Source organism: Gymnogyps californianus, chromosome 27, assembly GCF_018139145.2.
Source record: "Gymnogyps californianus isolate 813 chromosome 27, ASM1813914v2, whole genome shotgun sequence".
Taxonomy (NCBI): Eukaryota; Metazoa; Chordata; class Aves; order Accipitriformes; family Cathartidae; genus Gymnogyps; species Gymnogyps californianus.
This window is the reverse complement of record NC_059497.1, coordinates 2908283-2926717: the sequence shown is the minus strand read 5'-3', so window position 1 is coordinate 2926717 and position 18435 is coordinate 2908283. Positions and strand designations below refer to the sequence as shown.

Below are 18435 nucleotides of genomic sequence, written 5' to 3'. Positions count from 1 at the left end.
TGGGTCTTATCCTTTGCTGCTCCTCCCCGAGCCCTGCAGAGCAAAGGATGCAAATCCCTATGGTGCAGGTGAGAAACAGGCTGCTCAGCGCAGTGAGAAACAAGCTGCTCGCCCTGTGTCACAGAGGACTGGCTCTTACCCCTGCTGCAAAGTCATCATGCCCCAGCTGGGGCAATGTGCCTCAAGCTTGAACTCCACGTCTGCTTCTGGAGGGGCAGTTCCAGTTCAGAGCCCGTTTGTTCAGCCCTGTGTGCTCAGACGAATCTTTGCTCACGTGCTCACTAAAGTTGACTGAAGAGCTGGTGTCAAATGTTTTACCCTGCTCACAGAGCAGACAAGCATTACTAAGGGCTTCAAGTCTTGGCTGGGTGTTGCCATGGGACAGGCTAAAGTGAACAAACAAAATGGATCCTGGTAAAACATCCCTCTCCTCCGGGGGGGCTCAACTTTTACGCTTCTGCAATGCCATCTGTGAACCACTTCCCTGTTCCTTGAAGTGTCTCCCAGCAAGCTTGATGGTTCTAATATAAGAAATGAGAGTCAGCAAGTCCCCCGAGACTCCCACGTTCAAAAAGGAAAAGGGAAAAAGGAGTTCTGTCAGCAGCAGAACTAAGGAAGCCCGAATTTGTGTCTTCTGGACAGTCTTCCTTGTGGAATCTCAGATGTCTGGAAAGAAGATCCTATATGCTTCCCTGGGACAGGATTTCCACCCAGAGAGCTTGTGCCTCCTTTCCTCCTCCTCACCAGCTCTGCCATGTCCTCCAGGTTCCTGCTCTCCATACTCTGTGTAGACGGATTTTGTTCCTTCTCTGCCCTGGTGTCCTGCTGGCATCCCTCTGCCTTCCCCCGCCACGTTAAACCTCCTGCACATCCCCCAGATTTAGGCATAATGCCCACTAATTACAAAAACTCTACTGACAGACAGGATGGTCTGTAGAGGGAAGGCGAGGATTAATATAGCTGGGGATATAAGAAATTAATTCGTTTCAGACAGACAATGTTGGCACCTCCAGTCAGCCTGATTTATTTCCATGGCTGGTCTATTTTTGGCAAACTGAGAATGTTTGGCTAACTATAAGACAATAAATAGCTGGAATGGACGGTGAGGCTGCTGCTAAATACATAACCCCACTGGAGCGACAGAGGCTGAAATTTCCAAGGCTGCCCAAGGGACGCGGGCAGCCCACGGTCCCCGCCGGCTCCCGAGCGTGCCCCCGGTTTCACGGGCTGCCCTCGCTCACACGCATCTGCCAAGAGCCTCAAGGACGAGTAGGAAGAGCCAAAGGAGGGAACTCCCCTGACTTGTGTGCTGGGGCTGGGATCGGGGGGGGGGGGGGGTCGGTGTGGGTGGGTGGGTGTGCGCGGCTCCCCGGCCTGCAGAGCGGCTCGGCTCCCCGCCGTGCAGCCTGAGCAGGGGCCGGCTCCTACCCGCAGCGCTCCCGGCCGTCCCGGTACGGCCCCGGGCCGGCTGCGAGGGCAACGGGACCGAGCGGGCTCCTTATCCCGGGGCTGCGGCGGGGAGGAGCCAGCGCCGCACCGAGCGAAGCGCCGGCACCGCTCCGGCACCGCGCCGGGTCCCGCACCACCACCGCACCCGCACCGTCTCCGGCACCGGCACCGCTCCAACCCCTTCCGGCTCCGGCACCGGCACCGCTCCGGCGCTGGTACCCCTCCAGACCCTCTCCGACACCGGCACCGCTTCCCCTCCAGCACCGGCAGCGGCACCGCTCCCCACCCTCCTCCGGCACCGCTTCTGCTCCAGCACCGGCAGCGGCCCCGCTCCCACCCCGTCCCCGGTGCGGCCCCGCGGCGCCCGGAGCGCCGCCCCTGCTCTTCCCCGGGACCCGGCGTGGCGGCGGCAGGAAGGAGGAAGGAGGGAGAGCGACCTGCTCGGCGGCCGGTGAGTGCCGGGGTAAACACGGCGGCGGGCTGGGGGCCCCCCTGCCCTCCCCTCCCGCAGCCCCGCCGGCCGGGCAGCGCTTGGCCGGGGGCCGTCGCTGCCTTTGGGACTGTCTGGGCAGAAAGTGGGAGGGGAGGGGATAGCTAAAGTTGGAGACACGGTGAGGGAGGGCTCAGCTCTATACCGAGCGCAGCAAGAATTTATACCTGTCTGTTCCCTGGTGGAGCAGATCCCTGCGCGTGTTTTGGTCCTAAACGTGGTTTAGGGAGCCCTGGTCAACCTTCACTCGCTATCGACTTCTCCAGCATGCGCCGTTTGGTAGGCACCCCTGGCATGGGTCCCTCTGTGAAGGACCTGGGGGGCACCCTTCTGTCTCCAGTGTGAAAGTTTCCAGGGGGGCTTGCAGCGGGGCTGACACCCAGGGTCTGTCTGGTGGGTTCCCCTGCTCAGGCTGGAGTCCTGCTGCTGGCTGGCCGGCAGCATGGCATTCTCCTTGCGCTGCGTTTTTTTGGGGCGGTCAGTGTCAGCTGCATCTCTCCAACACTCCTGTTGCTCTGACAGGTTCCCAGGGGTGTGGAGAAGTTGCTCCCAGAACGCCTGTCCCCCTCCTCACTGGCAAGGAGCTCCCCAGACAAGACCACCCTTTGAGACCTGGTCTCCCTGCCATGCCAGCACTAGCTCCTGTAAAGTCAGGCTTTAATAAACTGGCTCTTCTCTCCATGAAAACAAACTGGAATGAGGATGCTGGCGGGTGGGCACCATGGTGGCATTAGCTCTGAAAAGAAGATAGCATCAGGGTCAGGCCTGGGGCTGCTGGCACTGGGGTTTTTGTGCTCTGCATCAACCAAATTCATGGCGCGATGTGTGCGTGCTGGGGGTTAGAGAAGGCGCCTGAAGGGGAAGCGCTTTGAACAAGCGGCAGGCAGAAAGTTAGTGCCTCCGGATGGGATTTGTGAAAGGGCAAGTGCCTTCGGACAGGACCCTCTTCCTGCAAGGAAATAGGATTAATTTCCTCCTCACTGGTGATGGGGCAGCATGTAGATCTGCAACGTGTGCTAACACACAGCTGAAATGTGGTAAATGCAAGCAGAGTCTTGTTTTCCAGCCTCACGGGGCATTGACAGGGCATCTGGGTCATCCCGTCTGTGGAGAGGTCATGAAAACCAGTTCCCATGATCTTGAAAAGATTCCCTTGATGCAAACACCAGGCCATTAGATAATTGGTCAGTTAGTGTCGGTGGGAACACATCAGTGGCGGCACGCTGAGATCTCAAAGTGCATTTGTAGTCTAGAGCATCCTTTCCTCCCTGGAGAAGATACAGGTACATCGATGGGACGTGACATGTCCAAGAGCCTGATGCAAAGGAGGAACAGAGGCAGGCATAGGAGGAGGGCACCTGGTTCACCAGCTGGCACCCCATCCATGAAACTTCTTCTGTGTGTGTGTACGTGTGAGGCATCCAGCTCACAGTTTGCTGATTTTTAGACTCTCTTTGTCATGCCAGAAGACTTCTGTGCAAGTTTTGGTGCCCATTCTCCAGGCGGGACCACTTTTGATGGGAGGTTTTGCAGATTTCACAGATATGTTTCCAAGAGCCCAGACTTACACACTAATGCAGGAAAGTATTGGTACCGTGTCCGAATGAGGGCAATTAATAAATGAGTAGTGGAACAACCTCCCCAGCAATGGCTGGGAGTTCCTCCTCTCTTATCCTGCTTGGAAAAGAGAGGAAATTTTGTAACTAAAGAACAGGACTCTGGAGATCTGACCCTGTCCCTGGCCTTGCCACGGGTTCTGTCTGACCTTGGACACGTCACCGTATCCCCATGTCTGAGTTCCCCATCTGTTAACACTTGACCTTGCTTTGTTCTCGGAGGTTTGCTCCCTGAGATCTCTAGAGCTTTGGGATGCTGGCAGAGATAGGCGCGGAAGCACTAAAATACTTGTCTCAATGCTGCGAAGGTCCCTTTCACTAAACAAGCCCTCTTTGTGGTCCCTTGAATGGACCCTTCAGACAGGCTCCGCTGGCAGGCGAGTGACAAAGAGTGAAGTGATGGTGTCACATATTCGTACGTTACAGGTGACTGAAATGCAGCTGACGTGCCCGGCTGCTTTTTACTGGCTTCCAAACTAGCTGCTTTAAATCTTTAGCTGCTGCCTTTCGTATGCATTTATTGCCATTGTTGCTGTCTTGTTTGTCACAGTTAGGCACGGGCTGGGGTACAGCCCTGCTGTGCCAAGAGCACGGGTGCAGGAGGAGACAGTTTTTGCCTTCTGTTGCTGGCACTGTAACTAGACAAGATAGATGAAGGCAGCTTCATTTTGCATATGGGAAAGTGGAGAGACAAAATGGCTTGCTCGAGGTGCTCCAGGGAGCCTGTGGTAGCACAGGGAACTGAGTTTTGATCTCCCAAGTCCAGGAGGATCCCTCCATTCCCTCTGTCCTTTGTGCTGCACCCTGCCACTTGGTGAGGCAGAAACCTGTATATGTACTTTCCGTATGTTGTGTATGCATTAAAATATCCACGTTGCAGTTTCCACTGGGACCATCCCCTTGGTCTGGCCTTCTGGAGAGAAATTAATGTTTGGTCAAGCCTTGTAAACCGTGAGACATTCCTCTGGCTTCCATACAGACCTGAGGTTTGGGCCAGGCGGTCTGAGAATCTCAGAAAATCTGGGACACATGTTTGGAGTCATGTCCGAATAATAGTAAGAGTTTCCAGGAGGGTTTATACTCAGTAAGAGCCTCCCAAATTCGCCTTCCATGCTCAGGGAAATTGAGGCAAACTTAAAGCAGCTTCTCCAGGCAACAGGATGGGATCTTGACTCTGGGGCCAGCTACAGAGTTCAGAAAAGATCCCAGCCCAGCCTGGAGTGAGTTCTGCTCTGCGCAATTAGTGTACTGAAACCCTGAAAGGTCAGCTCTGGTTGATGACATGGTCTCTGTTTACATCTTTACAGGTAGAAAAACAATAAAAGGTCTCTATTTAAAAAAAGGCCCTTTGACTGCTTTCAGCGAAGTCTGTCCATGCAGAGGTTTGACCTGCTGGGTTTGCTTTTCTCTAAATTCACTTGCTTTTGCTGTTTGTAAAGGGAAAAGTGATAGCAGAAGGCAACCTGTTGATTAATGTAGATGCGAAAGCCCAGATTACAATCTGGTGAACAATTAACTTTGCTGAGTCGATCTCTAATCAGAAGGAGCATCTTTTGCTCTCTCTTTACATTTCTAATCAAGGTTTCTTTTCAGGTAGCATTTTGCCTGCAGCCAGTGTTGCTCATCTGCTGCTTGTTTGCTCAGTCGCTCACAATCTTAGCTCGTATCTTTGTCTAGGCAGCCTGGCTGGAAAAGAAGCTGGTGTGAAATTATTTTCAAGCCACAGAGCAGAGCTAGCAAGCCTTCAGAGGTAGCTGGGGCTCATCTGTGCTTCTGACATCGCTGCAATCTCTCCTCTCTCTTGTTCTTTCTTTGCTTCTCTCCTTTCGTGTGGCTTATTCTTGCTGTATCTCCAATCACAACTTGAGATCTGTATTCTCTTGCCTTCTGGGTTTCCTCGCTGTTTTAGGGATGAACTCCAAGCCACCACAATGAAGGCTAGATTTTTGCAGGCAGGCTAGGCATGCCGCATTCCCACTGGGAAATGTCCACGTATCTTCAGCACAGCATGCCTGCCCACTGGGCTGATCTCTGCTGAAAATCTGACCATTTCTTTTCACACCTGAGCAGCAGCTGGGCTCTTGTTAAAATTCTCACTCCTGTGCTGAATGCATAATGCACCACAGTTTCAAATGTAGGCAGGAGCTGGGGGAATACAGCTCATGAAGTGGAAGGATGCTCCAGGCTTTGGGGCACTTGCTTCAGAGTTGGATTCAGATGCCAGCACCAGCTCTTCTGTTTTTGTTTGTGGCTTTTCTGTGCTCACGTCTTACATCAGGTACCGTCCCTGCCACAGCAGGGTGCCGGGAGGATAAATAACTCTAGAAGTGTTCACACTGAGGAATGGAGGGATGTTTGACCTGCTGTTTTCAAAGATGGATGCTCATTGCTTTTTGGGAACCAGGTCTCCCAGAGCAGCTCAGGTGGAGACATTTCAGAGCATCTCAGGCTGTGCACAGACAGCCTGGGTCTGACACTGACCTGCTGTGAGCCTGGCCCTGTATTCTGCTTCCCTTTATCTTCCTTTGTGGATTTAAATCAGCAGCATTTTGAAGCAGGGACAATCTCTCATCGCTGCCTTTTGCACAGCGAGTCCTCAATCTCGGGGGCCACCAGGCACTACCATGACAAAAAGAATGAAGTATTTGAGCAGCAAATTTCTGATACGGAGCTGTCGGTGCCTGGTGCCAGTCACCTCTGCCAGCGTTGCAGGAACACATGGTATCATCAGAGCTGTTACTGCTTGTGATGGGTAGAGAAGGAAGCAAACAGGATGGAGCGGTGTTGGGTTTACTGCCCTTTCGTTAGTGCATGGGGAGGGGAAAGTGCGCAGCTTCTGTGTGCGCCTGGAAGGAAGGGTGCTGCTAACGAAGACACTTCATTGCCAGCTAATGGTGCATTCAGTCCAATTATTTTGTGACTTTTTAATGTTGTTAATTACACCCAAACAATTCACCCTCGCACCACCCTTGAGCTAGTACTCTCATCTTCATTTATCAGGTGGGAAACAGAGGCAAGGAGCATGCTCCTGGTGTTAGCAAGGTCCCATCACTGATGGCACTGGACCTCAGCCCTGAGGTCTGATGCTCTCTCCAACATATGCTGGTTTATGCTGGTCTGTAGCTAACAGCCCGTCTCTCGCTGTGGGCTGGGGGGGACATGAATTTTGTTTGTCTTTTGGGCGCCCTTTCAGTTTTTGCTCATGACCTGCCATGCAGTAATGTTTTTATTACTGAAGACTGCTACATGAACCCTTTCCCCCTCCCTCTCTTTCTTCCCCAACCTCTGCAATGCTCAGCTGTTTCCTTTAAAACAACCCAAATTTCCCCAGCCGGGGCCTTTGGAGTGGTGTGGGGGGCTGGATTTGACCAGTTTCCTGGGGTGCTGCTGTTGTTTTGGTGACTTTTAATTGAATTGCTAAATTAAAAAGGAGAGGCTGTTGAAGCTGACCATAAACACTGGAACCTCTGAAGAAATCAAAATGTGCCTTTTTTGGGAAGCAGAAACATTCCAAACGTTCCATTTATTTCTGCTATTTCTCTATTTTGATTTAAATAGTTTATTTTTACTCGGTCTATTTAATTATTTGGTAAGTGTTAATGTGCTGGTCACTCAGGGGTTATGATGCATGATCCCAGTTAGATTTAGCTGCAACCCCCCTCCGCTGTCGTTTCTCCCTCGCACCCGCTTTTCCCCAGCACTGCCCACTCTTGAAGCCGTATCTTTTTTTAGTTGCTAAATCTGACAAGGTTTATGAACAGGAGCCTTAACTCTGCGCTTGTGAACATGCACATGCATATAAATTCATTGGTGTTGTTTTTTTTCTGTATTCCAGCATGGAACATCACCTGGAGCTTGGTTTTATGCCTTCTAGCATGACTTGAATTATTTGGTGGAAAGCCTCTTAGACTGGCAGCTTTTGCACCGAGCCTGTGCTGGAGCAAATGCTGCTGATCTATAGATACCCAAAGATGCAGCCAGGGACCTACAGGCATCTTCAATAGCACTTGGGGTTTTTTTAATTTATTTTGGACTTTAAAAATCTGATTTGAAGAGTATAATAGCAGCTGAAGTGATCTCTTTTCACCCAGAAAATACATCCTCCTATTGCATCTGCCCATGTTGGTAGGTTAAATTCTACTTTCTGCCTTACTTCAGCAGGTACTCAAGTGGTGTAAATCAGCATTGCTCTGCTGAAGTCAGTAGACCCACAGCAGCACAAGACATGGCAATTTTGCCAGCAGCCAAGGCCGTGATTGTCACAAATCCTCTCTAGTTTTGTAGTAGGATCTCTTCTGTAATGTGTGCTTGTGTCATCTCTGCTGTCACCCTGATAACATAGAGAACTAGAAACTACTCACTCATTTCTGCAGTACCAGCATCGCCAGTGACCTGGTAGAGAGTGTGCTTCAGAAATTCAGGATCCAGTCCTGATACAGGAGATCTGGGCAGCAGGGATCTATAAACAACAGACCAAAGGAAACAGTGCTGCAGCGGTAGTTTGGAGGTAGGATCCAGGGCCAGATCTCCCGGACTCTTTTCCTGGCTGTGCTGTTGACTTGCTATTTGACCTTGGATGAGTCCCATCCCGTCTCTGCACTTCTGTTTTTCCCGTCTCGGTGGGGGGAATAATAGCAAAATTCACAGCTAGGCTGAGGTACAGTTGGTATTAGTGAAATGCTTGGCTATCCTTGAACAAACAGTGCTCACAGAAGGGCGAGGGACTGCTCCTGTGTTCCTGTAGGCATAATAACCTTTCTGGCATCTGTTCTCCATGCCTTGAATTGGAGCAGTGATGTAAGTGCAAGGGAGAAGCAGTAAGGAAAATCTGCATTCAGCCTGAAGCATATATTGCTCCTTCTGCTACATATATTCCTGAGGGTTGGTCAGCTTGTAATTATTAACTAATTACTGCACAGTAATCACTGTGCCACAGGATACAGGAAGTATAGGCAGTCAGGAACAAACCGTATCTCACAAATCCCAGCCTTTTCTTATCTGTCCTTTGTATTTTGCCAGTCGTGGTGGTATCTGACTTACAGCCCTGCCCATCAAGCTCTCAGAAGGGACATAACGAGTCAGCCTGTGGCTGGATACCTCTGTGCGTTGTTTGCTTTTCATGTTTGCAATTAGGGGACTGAAGGCCAGTGTTAGTCCAGAACAGGGAACAGCTACATCCCGGACTGTGGCTGCGAGGAGGACCTCTTTTGCAGGGCTGCCAATGTTCCCCATGCTGCTCGAGGAAGACCACATCTAGGGGCAAGCCTTTGCAGCCCTCACGATCTGCCTCTACAATAAAGGCATTGATATTGTGTATTTCCTGAGCATGGCACTGGCCAGAGGAGGTGAATTAGCAGCCCTGGAGACTGAAAGCCTCTGTTTATCCCAGGAGCAGGTTCGGCACAGGCAGGGAGCTGCTCTGCCAGCAGTGCCGCACCGGAGTGCCGTGGGCTGCAGGGACCTCCTGCGCAGGATGCGATGGAGTCGGTCCCCACGGCCCGCTCGGGATGGGTGTGCTGAGCAGAGCTGCCTGTCTTTGGGGGTCCATGGGACCCGAGCGACAGCGCAGAGCCCATGTCACCCCTCACAGCAGCCTCACAGAGCCTCAGCCTCAGTTCTTCCTCAAGGGAAGAACCTGCACAGCGCCTTAGACCATCAGCTGGCATATTTTCTTTTTCGAGGAAGAGCTAGAGGCTGAAATGCTGCCGAGTGCAGAGGAAACCTCTGCAGGGCCAGGTCTCACTGTAGGCTTGTGTGATTGAGGCAAGAAACCTCTAAGGGATGCCTCAGACTGCCCTGCTCAGAGGAGCCAAGGGGTTTGTTTTTCTGCCGGTTTGGTTTTCAATTCAAGGCAGAAAACTTCTCTGACGTGGGTTTGAGGTGGGGGAGGATGGGCCGTCGGGGCCGTCACAAATCATTGTCAGCATCAAGAGCTGCTGCTGTGCCTGTAGCCGAAGGGAGACAGGGACACAGGGACCTGAAGCAGCAGGAGCGGTAAGTTTGAGCCCCGCAGTCCTTGCGTTGCCCAGGTGCCTCGGAGCCATTTCAGGTCCTTGGAAGGGTCCCAGAAAGGCTGGGGATGGTCTGGCAGCACCTGGGCAGCCTTCCTAGTACCTGGGATTTAGGCAGGAATTTGCAAACACCATTTGCAATGTAAATTGGTGTGTGTGGGACAGAGAAGCAACATTACCTGCCTGGGAGTCCGAGGAGGAGGCAGAACTAGTGGGTTTAACGCTCCTTTTGTCATACCCAGGGGTTGTTTTGTGCCTCGTCCAACTTAAAAATGCAAAGAGTGCCTCTGTGTCCCCAAGCTACTCTCTCCATTAAATGAACCATCACAACACCCCAGCACACACCTCCCACCTTCACATCCCTCCCATCCACCATGATCCTCCTGCTTTAGCAATAACTCTCAAAGCCCCTGGAAAGAGCAGTAGCAGTGAGGAGCTTTCCCGTCACTCTTGTTGCTGCCCTGTCCCTAGAGAGCCACGGCTGGGATGTGCAGAGGTGCCCGTCGCGCTGTTGAATTCCTCTCAGACCCCAGCTGCAGCTACGCAGCGATGGAAACAGGTATTTCCTCTGGGCAGGAGGTGCAGAGAAAAGGTCCAATTGAGTCATTTTAATTCCAGGAAAACATGACACAGTATCTGAGGGAGAAGGCGTGTTTTTATAAATTACCATTAGCAGCATGTGTTCTATTTAAGTACTTAATCCCTTTTAATCCCTTCTTATTAACGATTAATTGTGCAACTAATCGCACTATGATAGCAGCATTGCAAGTGCAGTTAGTTGCAGCGTGTACAAGCAAGCCCACCAGTATTAAACCAGATGAGAATTTGGTGCGGTGGTGAGAGGGGGGCACCTCAGCTCGGCTGATGCTCTGCTGTGTGAACGTAGGCCAAATCTCTCGTCTCTTTGGGTCTCAGGATTATAATCCTTTCTTATCTCGAGTGTTTCCTGTGAAGCATACAGCTTATCAGCTTGCGAGGCAGGAGAGGAGTAGAATTGAATACAACCGAGTGAGCTTTGAACAGCCTTGCTTGATGTAGTCCCTTTCCGTCTCGCTTTCTGAGCTTTGAGTCTCCTTGACTCTTGTGGCCTGTTACTGAAAACCACATGGAAATACGTCTGTGTTTTGATTTGGGGGGGGGGGGGGGACACAACTATATTTGAAATTATTTCCAGATGTGCTTCTGATGTCTTACAAAAGGGCAATGGACTGCAGGCCACGGGTCAACGCGTGTTGCAGCCCAGCACCTATCTCTTCCTAACAGTGTCCAAGGACTGGTGAGTCCAACCATGTGTTTTCCTGCAAGAGATGGCTCTCCCTCGCTCTCTTTCACTCTGTTTATCTCTTGCTGGGCTCTGTTATCTCCCCCAGTTTCCAAGGCTCATGCAGAAACCCATCTAGCTTGTCAAGGACACCAGAGCTGCGGGCAGCTGTGTGGGGGACTCAACCAGTATGCAGTGAGGGTTGCGATAGTTTTTAAAGTGCAGGGGGGAGGTGGGTTGGGAGTGAAGAGAGAAGTGGAAAAATGAGCTTTAAAAAAAAAAAAAAAGAGAGATGAATTCTTTATTTAAAAAACCACCAAATATACTTGCTTTGTCTGCCATTCCTATGACTGACACTGCAACTTTCAGGACACCGAGCAGCGAGCTGGGGCTTGGCTTGGCGAAACAGATGTTATTTACAGTTTAACAAGGAACAAGGTTTATCTAAACAGTGTGCGCTTGCTGAGTTCCCAGATATGCATGAAATGTTGCCCTCCATAGGGAAGTGAGCAGAGGTTTGCAGGCACTGAGGCATGCTTAATCTGTTTATACATGTTTCATCTGGGATGTCTCTATTTGGTATCCAGACGTGTCCATGTTTGGTTTAACATGAAAATGTCATAGTCATGGTGGTGCTTAGCTGCGGCGGGGTAAGGATATTAGGGAGGCCGGTGTCTCCAGGCAGTGCAGGAGGATGGCTGAGGATGCCCTGCAAGTGTGTGCTGCTCTCTCAGGGACAGAGGTTTCCTGGAAGGCAGCATCTCACCGGGTTTGGGATCCCGGAGAGCTTGCACCATCACAGGGCCTGGGCTGGGCTCTTGGGCGATCCCACAGCCTCCTTGTAGCATCTCTGTGTTGAAGGAAAATGATGCTGCCAGTGCAAAATACCTGATAAAGAGCTTCCTGAGCAGAGCACGGACATAGCAGGACAGTCTGCTCTGCAAGCACATCCCTGTCCTGGGTTGCCCAGGGGGAGGGAGGTACACCGGAGGACATCAGGATGAGGAGCAAAGGGGAGGGAGTGTGTCTGCATCTCAGACCAGCCTCCTGTCTTTCTGCTCTCCCAGCTCTCTAAGGAAGCTGGTGGAGGAGGCAAGACTGAGAAGGTTTTTGCCATATGGACACACGTCCAAGCTGGTTGGCAACCCCTGGATCTCAGGAGCTGCCGTACATCTCGGGGAGCCCCTCATTTAATGTGGCTTGTGCTAGTCAAATCCTAAGTGGAGCAGGACTATTTGAGGATCCGCTTCGTTTGCTTTCACTAGTTGTTCCCTGAGACATTTGCTACTGTGAAAATCTCTTTTGGTGTTTGTTTCTGCATTATTCCTTCCCTGCATGTGGCCCAGACAATGTCTGGTTTTCACTGCGTTGCCCAACCCCTGGCTCTTTGCAAAGGGGAAATGCTTCATGTGCAGAAATAAGGAGTGTAGTGTTATTGGCGGCGGTATCAACGCTGAGATCTGAGAAGCCAGAGAAGGAATGGCAGGGACACTTGGCTCCCTTCAGATTATGGAGAAAAACTTGAACATTGAAATGGGGAGAAGGGAGAGAGCACGGGGGACGGGAGAGCAGGTGAAATCCGTCTGTGCAGGAGCAGCTTTAAAAGTCTGCAGCAGCAGGGCACAAGTCGTGCATCCCCCCGAGGCAGGCAAAGCGCTGTCGGCTTCCAAGGTGGTGCATGTGCACGGGCCAGGGGCGAGGGAGAACCGTCCCCGGAGGCTGTTCATGCTGATGCAAGGGTGTCTCAAAGCCTGGCATCTAGGCAGCAACACAGAGCCCTTGCCAAGTTCGCTGCCTCAAAACAGTGCTCTTATCACACTGGGATCCCTGGCAGCCACCTCTTGGCTCAGGAAGCTTTTTAAATCTCCTGCCTTCCTCCAGCCTTGACAGCAGCTTAGTAGAGCAGAAGTCCCTGATCACCAGCTGGAGTGAGGACTTGAGCAATCCCTTCTCTCATCGTGAGGACGAGGTGTGGGCTCTGGATCTGGGAAGCAAAGCCAAGGCAGAAAGATCACACGGATGCCCACCTGCACATCTCACACCCGGCTGGGGCTCGAAGCACCACTGTGGTAATCATGATAAGGAAGGGTCCGGATAAAAGATGCTGCAGCATTACTCTTCCCATTATGGGGAAGACAGGGATGCCAAAAGTAATTACAGGTTGTGCTGTGCTTTGAAATCCTCTGATTCCTCAAGCATTGGCTTGTCATGCTCCCTACCTGTGTGGGTGCGTTTCCCTCACATCTGAGGGAGAAATACATACACACACGTGCGCAAAGCCCTCCAAGGATGGGTGCACAACTGGTTTAAGATTAAATAGCAGATTAGTGCAATCCTTGGCAGGGAAGTAGACTTGCAGTGTTTGCTCACTACCTTACTACCATGTGACTATTCCAGAGCTTTAAATAAAACAGATTTGAAACCCTGCTGCAAAGAGTTTTATGTGCCTAATGCCGAACAGTGGTACCGCTGCTCCAGAGCACAGTCCTGGGGAGAAACCCAGTCCGTAGCTGGTACTGTAAACTCTGCTGGAGTGGGGAGAAGTAGGTCAGGAACACCGTCCCCTTTCATTCATTTCTTTTCCTGTTGCTGCAGAAAGATCTGTCCGAGGGCGGTGAGGGGCTGGTTTACTAGCAGTGTTGGCTCCAAGGAGCTGCTGGATCTGAGCTGGGAGCTTGCTGGGGGAGGAAGGAGCGTTAATCCCGTATGAAGCTGTTTGTGCAGTCTCTCCAGCTCCTCCTCCCATTGCCAGGGCTGGGTGGCTTAGAAATCCAGGTGTCTACGGATTGTAGAGCAAAACTGCAAAACCCTTTTGTAAGTGCGGTTTATCAGGGTAGAGCAAGGCAAGCTGGACTCCATGCATTTCTAGTCTCCTAGAAAATGCATGGCAAAGAGCCGAGCTCTTAATTGCTTTGAGTGCTTGTGGTGGTGCTGCTTCTTACAAATGTTGTGCTTCTGTTTATATTAAAACCTTTTTCTGTTTTTCCGGGAAATTTGGTCCTGTCAAGTTCCTTTGATACCTGGGTCCCTCTGGTAAGACTTTTCATGAGGATCTGGCTTTCTTCTCTTCACCTTTTCATTGTGCGCTGGTTGCTGTCCCCCTCCTTTTGTTTGCACCAGAGGTAGCTGCATTTCACAAATTCCATGCGACTGTTGGGTGTACAGGATGTAATTTCGGTTTCTTTAAATACCCTCCCTAGGAATGCTTTTAGAAAGGGGACCCAGGCAGCAGGACTGTGTGGTCCCTCTGCTCAGCTGTCCCTGGGGAGCTGAGGCAGGGTGATGCCAGCCGAGCTGTGATCACACCCCTGGGCAGCAGGTCAAAGCTGACTCCTGTGTCTGCCTTCCACATTTCAGCTGAAGAAATGAATTGCCCCCAGTCCTCATTCTGCACTGATACCTTCCTTTCAGCCTTGTTCTCACGTGCCAGACAGAGAGGCCTTGGGTGGAAGATGAAACCATGGGTCACAGGAGGAAAATTCCAGTATTTTCTGTTAAAGAGAGAGGGAGACAACCTCTCCTGGCTCCTCCTGACCACTGCAGGGAAAGTGAATCCTGGCTTTCCGTGAGCTCTTGTCTGCGTGGCAATCGCAGACGAGCTTGCAGCTCTGGGAGCTCTGTGTGGGCTGCGGAAAGAACGAAAGCTCTAATTAAAAAAAAAAAAAAAAAAAAGAAAAAGAAAAAGGAGGAAAGAAAACAGCAATTAAGAAGGCAGCAGACCCTACATACCCCGTGCTGTGTGAGCGTGTGGATGGCAGCGTTGCACAGCTTCATCCGGCGGCACGGAGCTGCGGGTGTGCTGGGATGTTGCTGGGGGAGAGTCTGAGTGGGACTTGGTCTCTCCTGCACCAGGGATCTTCTCCTGTAACGTGGATCCTCCTTCCCATCTAGCAATAAAGGAAAGGCAAGTGCTGACAGCCTCAGCCACAGGTTAAACACTCCTGGGAGAGAAAATAAGAGGCTTTGTGTTACTGAGAATGACTTTCTTTGGCAGCTGGAAGCTGGCACCCTCTTCCCTGTCTCTCCCAGCCACCTGGGAACGCTGGCTGCCAGCTGCGGGGATGGCAGCACGTGGTTTGTCTTTCTGGAGTGTCTTTCATTCAGCAGGATCCATGGACACTTTCTTGGTTGTGCTTTTATATTCAGGAGCCTCTGGCACTTTTGGGGTGTGACGTGAGAGCCAGGTAACGGGGAGGTGATGCTGGGAGAGGGCAGCACAGGACGTCAGGTCTCCAGGGGGCTCGTGAAGAGCAGGCAGGCTTCGCAGCGAGGTCCTGCGGTGTAGCAGGAAGAGCCAGTCTGCCTCGGATGCAGCTTGGATTGTGTTAGTTAATTGTCATTCAATAATCGTTTGAGTGTCATAAAAGGCAAGGACCAGGCTGGCTTGTGCTGGTAAGGTTCCTCTTCAGTAATTACTTGTGTTGATACTGCAGTAGCTACTCACTGTGCTAGGAGCTTGGTATACACATAGTGCAATGCTTGTTGTGAAGGATGTGCCCGCTGTGTAATAAAAGGATGAAAGGAGAAAGTGAGTCATAGAAAAGAGAACTGCTAAATATCATGCAGCCGATCAGCAGCACCTCCGGGAGCATACCTGAGCTGTAAAGTGCTGCTGCCCCAGCAATCCCAGCGCAGCTCTTTGCTCCCAAGCGTCACATTACAGCCCAGGTCTCCTGGGTCGTGGTCTAGCACCGCCGTATGAGCGAGACAGTGCTGCCATCACGGTGAACGCTGCCAGTGGGACACACGCCCTGAACTCCCGAGCGACCGTAAATTAAGTCTCAATAACTTAGATAGCTGCCGTAGCAAAATTGAGTATCAAAGGGAGCGTCTGTCTCGGAGCCAAACGCAGTTGTGTTGGGCTCCAAGGAGAAAAGTCACGCACTTTTGCTGAGACTCATTCCCCGCTGCCTGCCCTTCTGGTGCAAACCAGCAGTGATGGATGGGTTGGAGCAGGGGATCTGCTGATCTACAGCGGCTGCGAGTCCGGACCACTCATCCCCTGAAGACGATGAACGTACCATGGAAACACTGACACGATCACCTTCAGGGCAGCTCAGCACAGCAGACAATGTGAGCACTGAGCTCCCACCCGTGACTGGGATGTCTGTGGTGGACAAACTGGCTATTAGCAGTCTATTGTTGTTCCAGCCAAACACTGGACACTTTTCTCAGGTTAGCATCGGCTGAGGAATAAGTGCCTAGTGTTTTGAGGCTGCTGGAATAATGACAGTCATTTTAATGCCTTCCTCGGAGCTGCCCTGATCTCACCAAGAGCCGGGAAGGGAAGAGCCAAGTGAGAACTGCTGACTGCACCGCACAGGGCTGTGGACACAGAGAAAGGCAAAATATACAAAGGCAGAACAAACCTCCTTTGTGTGCTCTTGTTACTGGGCTCATTGTCAGGACTGGGACAAACGAGAGTGGAAATGCGCATCTAGCAAAACGGCTTTCCTTCCCACTCTCACCCGTGCATCACATACAGGTTATAAAGTCTCCAGAGGCTGGGCTTGCAGGAAGTTTTCCATAGCGTTCACCCTTCCCAGGCTATCTTTGTGTCTGTTTGAGTCTCAGAGATCTGTACGTGCTCCATGTGGCTTGTGCTTTGCCTGTGTTGTTGTCTCTTAACAACAGCTTACCACAGCCATAATTGCAATGCTGCAAATGAGGGATAGAAACCCTGGTGTGCTGGGCGCTGCACACCCCACAAACCAGGCTTCTGCCTCCAAGGGTCTCACAACCGAGGAAAATGCAAACAAACTGGAAGGGAGGAAGGATGCGTCGTCATTCTTGATTTATAGCTGGGGAAACCGAGGCATGCCGAGAGGGTCAGAGCCGGAGTGGAAGCCAGTCTTGCACATTTGCTACAGGATCATTTTTCCTCCCAAGCCTCCTCTGAACTGCAGACGTGAGAAGGGAGGACAGTGATCTCCTGGCTGCCATAATCACATTCCTGGTGCACTGCATTTGTTGTAATCATGGAAGCCAGTAGTACAGGAGAAAAAAAAAATTGCAACGCGGGGATGGACTGACTCCCTGGGGACCCCAAGTTCCCTTTTCAATCATGCCCAGCACAGTCCCTGCCCTGGGATGATGGTCTTGCTGTTTGCTACAGGGCTCCTGTAGATTAATAGGAATTGATTGCACTCCCTTCTCCGCAGGATCTTGACCTCCTGGCAGGGGCTTTGCTCCCTGTGTAGGAGGGAAATGTCAGGCCCCCTGAATAGCAAAGCTGAGCGGCGGGAGGCAAATGTGGAGGGAGGAGAGCTGGCCTTGCTCTCTCCCCTCATCACTCACCTTTTGGGGAGAGTAATTGTGCAAACCGCTTGCTCTGATGAGCAGGGTCCACTGCCCATCCCAGAGGCTGAGCAGTATGCGGCCCCGGCTCTGCAGGGCCGTGCCGGTCCTCGCTGCAGCTCAGAGCAGCCTCTGTCCATCTGAACTAATCTACCCCGGCACTCGGACTGTGCTCTGCAGCATCTGTCATGGGGAGGGAGCGGCTGGGAGCTTGTTACCCCCGGGAGGATTTCATGCTGACAGCTGAGCAGCCGGGGAGACGTTCATTTGGTGGTTGGGGGCTGATATCCTTCCCTGCCCCTCCGACCTTGCCCCAGTAGGATTCCCAGCTGCTGCAGAAAATTCAGCATCGCCCCGGTGTATGTTAGAGTCATCCCTAGCGTGCGGTAATTTCCTTCTGACTCCCCAGAACAGCCTCAGATCTTTCCCCGTCCCCCTTCGTACACCTCCCGAGGAGCCGGCTCTGGCCCTGCTGAGGAAATTCGGAGCGGAGGAGGAATTCGGCTTGTGCTGAGCTCCTGTTTGCACAGGAATGTGCACCGTGGAGGGGCCGAAATCTCTCCCATCGCCTGCGCGCAGCGGTCTTGGCAGCTCATGCTGCTTTTCTCTGCCCCTCCTCTGTGCTGGAGCTTGGGAGGGAGCACATCAGCTGGCCAAAGCAGAGACCTGCGGCTGGCCGGTGCAGAGGGCTGCTTGGCACATGGGCTACGCTGGTGAGCTTTTGTTGGGTCTGACTTTTGTCTCCATGCCTTGCGATGTGAGGAGGGGCACGTATTCAACTGGTGCCTCGATTCTGTGTTTGTTTAGCCCTGTAGCCACATGCAGTGTTGCATGATAGCTGTGTTTGCAGAGCAAATAAGGCTTTACGAGCAGAATTCACCATTTCTCTAGATACTTGCAGGAGTGAATCAATGCTACCTAATAGCGAGAAGCATGAGCCGTAACTGCTGAATAGGACTGTTCATTTTGCCTTGTACACACAACTGTTAATCTCTCTGGGGGTAAAAAAAAAAAAAAAAAAAAAGCTTAAAAAAAGCATACTGTTCCCTCCAAGCCTTCCACCCTTTCAGCTGGGAAATGGGAGCAGGAGTCTGTTAAAATGGTAAGAAAAAAATGGAGCCACTTATCATTTGTGAAAAGCAATAAAGTGGTTATTGCTTGAAAGCCTTGCTTCCGAGCCCCTGCAATATGCTGAAGGAGAAAGGGGACAGTTTCATACACTGATGATGGCTTGTCTGTGCCTAAAATACCTGTCTTTTGAATTCCACAGCAGAGAGCCAGCGGGTTTTGCTCTACAAATGCAAGAGAGAT

At 51.6% G+C, this 18435-nt stretch overlaps 1 protein-coding gene across 1 annotated transcript in view; it reads left to right on the top strand.

The window, feature by feature from the left end:
• Positions 1–1557: 1557 nt before the first annotated feature.
• The window catches only part of CDK18 (cyclin dependent kinase 18), a 40135-nt gene continuing 23257 nt past the window's right edge, over positions 1558–18435 (top strand). Inside the window, exon 1 of the mRNA XM_050911370.1 lies at positions 1558–1900. The gene's annotated coding sequence lies outside the window, so the exon portion shown is untranslated. The remainder of the gene's footprint in view (positions 1901–18435) is intronic.